This window comes from Euprymna scolopes, chromosome 42 (genome assembly GCF_053919585.1).
Source record: "Euprymna scolopes isolate OS-2025 chromosome 42, ASM5391958v1, whole genome shotgun sequence".
Taxonomy (NCBI): domain Eukaryota; kingdom Metazoa; phylum Mollusca; class Cephalopoda; order Sepiida; family Sepiolidae; genus Euprymna; species Euprymna scolopes.
The window spans coordinates 26,163,863-26,171,581 of NC_136523.1; the positions used below are offsets into that span (position 1 = coordinate 26,163,863).

The window sequence follows — 7,719 nt, forward strand, 5'->3', positions numbered from 1 at the left end:
AAAGGGTTGTAATCAACTGAATTCTTTCTAGTACACTGACAAAAAAACTTAAACAGATATATAAATAAAAATAAAAAGGTTATGTAAATGTTTTTAAAAAGACACGTAATCACGTGAGCAGGATTTTTTTTAAATTAAAAATGCAACATTTGTGTCCAGAATTGTCTAAATTTCCGACGTTTTTTTTTCACTTTAATAAGAACGTGAATTTATGAGGTGAATTTATTCGTGACAATATGATTCAACTCAAAAAAATAAATAAAACTAACGAGAATTAAGATTAAAGTTAAGGTGTTATTGGATTGAACCTAGAACTATCGTGTTGACAGTCAGCAGTTCTACCGATCGACTCACGGGAGCGGCGCCCGTAAAATATCTCGCCAACTGTCTATTTAAACAAACATTTGTCAACCACTTTTACAGTGCTCTAACCGCTTGTTTATAAGCAAACGGTGATGGAAACCTTCTGTCTAATTAGACAATGGCCTTCTGCATTCATTCAAGTTTACTACAGCATCCGCTGTGGCTATACAGTTTGAACCTGGAATTGGCTCTTAGGATGAAGACCTGGGCACATGCCTAGGTGTGCCGAGTTACCAGTTTAACAAAAAGGCGAGCCGATACGGTCGGAGTAAGCGCAGTTGCAGGTGTTACCAAAAAGGTGTTGTCAGAAATGTGTTGCCAAAAAAAGGTGTTGCTAAAACGATATTGCCAAGAAGGTATTGCCAAAAAGGTATTGCCAAAAAGGTGTTGTCAAAAAGGTGTTGTCAAAAAGATGTTGTCAAAAAGATGTTGTCAAAAAGGTGTTGTCAAAAAGATGCTTTCGAAAAGGTGTTGTTAAAAAGATGTTGTCAAAAAGGTGTTGTCAAAAAGATGCTGTCAAAAAGATGTTGTCAAAAAGATGTTGCCAAGAAGATGTTGTCGAAAAGATGTTACCAGAAAGATGTTGCCGAAAAGATATTGCCAGAAAGATGTTGTCAAAAAGATGTTGGCAAAAAGTTGTTGTCAAAAAGATGTTGTCAAAAAGATGTTTGCAAAACGATGTTTCCAGAAAGGTTTTGCAGTGCTTCATCATTCGCTTATCGGGACTTTTGTCAGGGTTTACTCTCTTAGCCTTTACCATCACCAAAACATCCACAAGGCAGTGAAGCTACTCATAGCTGGTGAGTATTTGAAAATATTTTAAATTTTGACGAAACTATATGAATGATCCTCATTAGCAAGAAACGGGCGCGAAAAAAAAAACGCGAGTTAAGTAACAGTGAAAATTTGAAAATATTTCCAATTTTGACGAAAATAATGGACATCCTCATTGTAGTTATGGGTGCACGAAAATAAAAGTGAAATACTTGAATGATTTTTTGTTTTAAATTTTGTCGATTGAAAAAACGTGAATTCCATAACGGTGAAAAATTGAATATGTTTCCAATTTGGACGAAAATCCTCATTGTATTTTGGATTGTATCAAAATAATCTCTTTCGCTCTCTCTCTCTCTCTCTCTCTCTCTCTCTCTCTCTCTCTCTCTCTCTCTAAATATATATCGCCAATCTTTCACGAGAAACACCTATCTGGCTGAAACTACTGTAAATAATTTTCCCCACTCTTCATCTGTGCCTAAATACAAACGTAGATTCCATGAGCAAAGCTTCTTTCTCAGAACTGCACGCCAGTTTGCCTGTTTCCCACCTAACTACAACTTGGATGTCTTCAAGTCCGACATAAACAAATTCCTGACAAACCGCCCTATTAAGTAAGACACTCTATCAAATATCCAATACTAATGATTACTACAATACTATCTCATTGATTACTGTACGCACCATAACCCTTATCATAGAGTGGCCTCCGGGCCTTGATAAGTGGTGACCTCCACACACACACACACACACACACACACACACACACACACACATATATATATATATATATATATATATATGTGTGTGTGTGTGTGTGTGTGTATATATATATTGAGGGAATTAGACTTAGAGTCTAAAGAGCAGAATTTATTTTAATGTATTTGTAAATGTATTAATACTATTAAAAGAAAACAGTTCTCGTTGTACTTTTGATGTATAATAAGCTCAATAGGTACAGCTATCCTAGAGCTATTTTAATATTAAGTAAAATGATTCATAATTTTGAAAAACATTTAAAGACAAGATTCAACAACATGCCAAAGAATAGATGGACTGAAATAATGACAAGCTTTAAAAGCGAGCGGCAAAAAAGGAATATCTGCCTTTCTTCTAAAAATGCTGGTTTTATTTTGGTGTCTTTAAGCCCCGCCCATATTTTTGCTGATGAGGAGACTTTGTTTAAAGAAATTACTTTATACAATTATTGTAAAAGACATATTGTCTATTTCAATGAAAACGTCGTTTCCAAATCGATCGCACAATCTGTTGATTTTGTCTGGTTTCTTTTTAAAACTGATTTTTAATTATAAATTATGAATTGCTTTACTCAATATATATATATATATATATATATATATATATATATATATATATACATATATAATTATTATTTGAGGGTAAACAATTATATATGATCGCTACAAATAGTCCTCTGTTTGAGTCAATGATACTTCATCAGGCGACCTAGAACTTCTCAACGCCAGAAAGAAAATAATAATAGTAATAATAATAATAATAATAATAATAATAATAATAATAATAATAATAATAATAATAATAATTTGCTCTTTGTATTGAGCACTATCTAACAACCTCGTTGCCTTCATTAGTCCAGACTTTTGAACACCTCAAACCTGGATATATATATATATATATATATATATATATATATATATATATATATATATATGACTACTTAATTTACTCACATAAAATTAATATACGAAAGTATACATTTATGCGTGAACTTTAAGTATTTACTTCAAAAGTGCTCAATACGTAGGTAGAGCTAGTTAGTAAGTTATAAAATATATATGGCGATTAAGCTACACTGAATATTCCGCGTTTCATCCACTCTAGGACTCCTCAGGCTTATGAGCATAAGCCTGAGGAATCCTAGAGTGGATGAAACGCGGAATATTCAGTGTAGCTTAATCGCCATATATATTTTATAAATTACTATATATAATATATTTATATATATATATATATATATATATATATATATATATATATATATATTTATATATATAACTTAGTAATAAGGAAGATAAAACAAGGTGGGGATAAAAATAAAATATTACAACAGTTAAATAAAGCATTTGTTCGTTATCCTGATGCTTTTGATACGTTTAAGATTAACCAGACTATATTAATAAAGGAAATCCAAAACTATATTAGCAATGTATAAAATGTATTTATAATAAAATTATAATAATAATAAAAATAATGTATATATGTAAAAATATTTTTAACATTTATATATCTAATTTTAAATAAATAAAAATGTAAATACACTAATCATAGTGGGGGTGATAAGTAGTTAAATGGATTAATCCGTAATCTTATAAATACAAGACTGATAAATTAAAAAATGTATCCATTTTAAATATGGAAATTGATGAATCACACATGTAAGAAATTAATTTTTATAGTATGAAAAGGTTAGTAATTGCAATTAAGAATAGGAAATGGGATCAAATGTTTGTAACATGTCTTCTTCCTAGGATTAAGGGTGGTGGTGTTTGATCAACACTGCTGGGGAGCCATGATTTAATATACTATTTGTTTTTAAATCCCCGAAACAGTGTTCAATGGTAAACAACTTATGATCCCTTGAAAAATAAATTATTGGTACTATAGTAAATTCGAGAGCGAGTTAATGCAGTGATTGCAGGTGATTAAATAACTTAATGACTAGATGGTTTTCTAACGAATGATAAAAAATATTTTTTGTATAGTTTTAAAGGTTAAAAACTCCAAAGATTATATATATATATATATATATATATATATATATATATATATATATATATATATATATATAAGTACTATGGAAGTATGAATAAGTTATGTTACATGTGTAGATTATTCCGTATTTTGTTCTTGTTAGTGTGCTTATAAAATGTTTATATTTTGATGTTTTATGTGCGTGTGTGTTAGGCCGCCTGTGTATGTGTGTGTCTGAGAGTTGGTATATATGTCTGCGTATTTCTGTAAGAATGTACACGCGGTCTTTTCTGTACGTGTACGGTCCGTGTGTGTTTGCGTCTTTAAGTTCCAAGTGTGGTGAGCGGTGCCGCATCCTTCTTTCTCCATAGCCGCTCATGTGTAAAACCTTGCAAAAAGGCTTTAAAAGACTTTAAGTCTCCTTTGAAATGTAAAAGTCGGCAGCGAGAAGAAAGCTCGCAGCACAAAATGAGGTCGAGACAAACCAAATTCCATTTCCCTGATTTTGTAGGTCAAGAATGGCTCAACGGTAGCGATGGAAAAGTACGAACATTGAGTCAAGACCTTTGAGAGTTTTCGGGAAGGCTTTGAAGGAATTTACCGAATTTCTGTTCGAGTTCTTTAAACGCCGCTGCGTATTTTTATAGCGTACTAGCGGGGAAAGGGCGCCCGGCTTTACCAGGTCGTAAACTATTCTTAAATATGATATTTAAATTCGTCCAGATTTAGTATATACTAGCAGAGAGACGCGACGTTACCCGGGATTGATTTTAGACCAACAAATGTTCCACCCTGCCAAACTTTTACCGTCATTGAAATCGGTGAAATGGCCTATTTTTTAATCAACTCGATTTTTTTAAAAAATGCAGAGCAAAGTATTATGGTTCGACTGTGCTCTAAACGGAAACATTGATTTTGAACGCGCCCCTGTCATATAAAAAAAAACTAATGTTGATTTTATAGGTTGCGCCCTTCTAAAACTTCTAAAATACACTTTGGATGTTTGATCTTGAGCGCGTGGTAGTGGGGAAAGAGGTGGCTGGTTACCTTTAATGCATCTAAGACCAAGCTCTTATCTCTACATCATAAACGCTCTGATCCCCATCTGGCATCAATTGAAATGGATAGCTCTCGTCTAAGGGAAGCCCCTAGCTTTGATAAGCTCCTGGGTTTGACCTTTACACCTGATCTTAAATGGAACACATACATCAAGTCTGTGGCCAAGGTCGCTGGGAAAATGGTGGGATCCTTCTACCGCTCCAGAAGATATCTCGCTAATGATGCAATTCTCTATCTATATGAGAGCCAAGTACGTCCAAAGATGGAGTACTGCTGCCACATCTGGGCGGGGGCTGCTAAAAACAGCCTATCCGGCCTTGACAGAGTACAAAATAGACTTCGTGGCTTGGTGGGGGATGCCCATTTCTCTACCCTGCAACCTCTTTCCCACAGAAGAGACGTTGCGAGCCTGTCATTGTTCTATCGTTATTTCCATGGCAGGTGCTCGTCTGAGCTCCATTTTCTGGTCTCCCCTAGCCAATCTTTTTCAAAAAACACCCGACTAGCTGAAACCACCGTCAATAGTTTTCCCCACTCTCTATCTGTGCCTAAATCAAAACGTGGGTACCATGAACAAAGCTTCTTTCTTAGAACTGCACGCTTGTGGAACTCTGTTCCGCTTGCGTGTTTCCCTCCCGACTTCAATCTGGATGTCTTCAAGTCCAACGTTAACAAATTCCTGATGAACCGCCTCCCTAAGTAATGACACCTTAACAATTCTCCCATACTATTGCTACACTATCCCTTTGATTACTGTACATACAATAACACTTATCCCTGAGTGGCCATTGGGCCTTGATAAGTGGTGAACTCCATGTAAAAAAAAATAAGCTGTCTAAACGTGTAAATTGTCGCCAAAATCCGACGGTTCTTTCTTTATTCGAATTTTCCTCGATTATGCATTTTCGATATTTATCGGAGGCATTTCGATACAAACTTATTTAAGAACATTAATAGTCGCATTAATTATATTTATATTAAAATTTCTAAAAAATAGAAGTTCATGGGGAGCAACTCATACACGTAGAAACAAAGTGGCTTATATATATATATATATATATATATATATATAGTTATAAAATATATATGGCGATTAAGCTATACTGAATATTCCGCGTTTCATCCACTCTAGGATTCTTCGCGCATGAGCCTGAAGAGTTTCATCCACTCTAGGATTCTTCAGGCTAAGGCGCGCATAAGCCTGAAGAATCCTAGAGTGGATGAAACGCCGAATATTCAGTGTAGCTTAATCGCCATATATATTTTATAACCAACTAACTAACTAACTAACTAGGTCTACCTACGTATTGAGCACTTTGGAGTAAATACTTAAAGTTTACGTATACATTTATACTTTCGTATATTAATTTTATGTGAGTAAATGAAGTAGTTATATATATATATATATATATATATATATATATATATATATATAACTACTGTCTTTGGCCCTTTTTTCTTCGTTCTACAGCATATGTTCTAGATAGACTTTCCATGTTTTTTGTTTTTTTGGGGGGTCACCCTGTATGCATAAATATTTTTAACCTTTATATATATTTAACTTTCACTAAATAAGAATGTAAATATACAAAATACTAATCATGGTGGGGGTGATAAGTAGTCAAATGGATTAATCCTAATCTTATAAATACAAGACTGGTAAATTAAAAAAATATATCCATTTTGAATTTCGAAACAGATGAATCTCACAGGTAAGAAATTTATTTTTATTACATGAATAGGTTAGATAAAGCAATAAAGAATAGGAAACTAGATCTAATATTTTAACATGTTTTTTTCTTAAGATTAATGGGGGTGGTGTTTGATCAATACTGCTGGAGAGCCATGATTTAATATACTGCTTTGTTTTTGAATCTCCGAAACAGTGTTTCATGAAAAACAACTAATGATCCCTTTAAAAATAAATTATTACTGGTACTATAATGAATTCGAGAGAGCAAATTGATTCAGTGATTGCAGGTGATTGAATGACTTACTGACTAAATAGTTTTCTAACGAATAATAAAAACTATTTTTTTGTGTAGTTTTAAAGCTTATATATATATATATATATATATATATATATATATATATATACATATACATATATAAAAACGCTTCCTTCAGTCTTGACAGACTATGAATACCCACTGTAAGGGTGCCTGCGCGGGAAATTTTTGTGGCAAGAGTTGCGCAATCTCCAACCACACTTCTCTTGAATCGACATTGTTGAATACCAGTGGAGGTTCAGGACGACTGGAAACAATGCCGAGATAAGCAGAAAGCACATACAGCGCCTAGAACTCTCAAATGGTCACCCATCTGGTACTAGCCAGGCTCAACGTTGCTTAACTTCGGTGATCTGACGAGAACCGGTGTGTCAACGCGATTATACCGTGTATATATATAAAATATATTTAAGCGTATCTTACGACTGGGCAACGCCGGCGGCCTGCTAGCATTTGTTAACATCGTTACCCCCCTCCCCCGACACACACAAACACATATATGTGTATGCGTTTGTGTGTGTGTATATGTGTGCGCGTGACGAAAAGAATATAACTTTTTTCTAAGTAATTGAAAAGATTACATGGAGGCAAAAGACGTTCTTAGGTCAGAGGTCAATAATCATTTGTGAAATGGATTCTAGCAGAATGTGTTTCACATCCTGTCTGCGTAAGCTCAATTTTTTTTCGTATTGCTGATCCTTATTCACTCGGGGCCGCTTACGTATTTATCCGTCGATATTAGATTTTATTTATTTATTTTTTTTATCACTTGAATTTTGTT

General features: G+C 33.8%; 1 pseudogene; it reads right to left on the minus strand.

Annotated features, from left to right (window-relative positions):
• Window positions 1–7,214: 7,214 nt before the first annotated feature.
• Window positions 7,215–7,331, minus strand: LOC145267393 (5S ribosomal RNA; annotated as a pseudogene).
• Window positions 7,332–7,719: the final 388 nt, after the last annotated feature.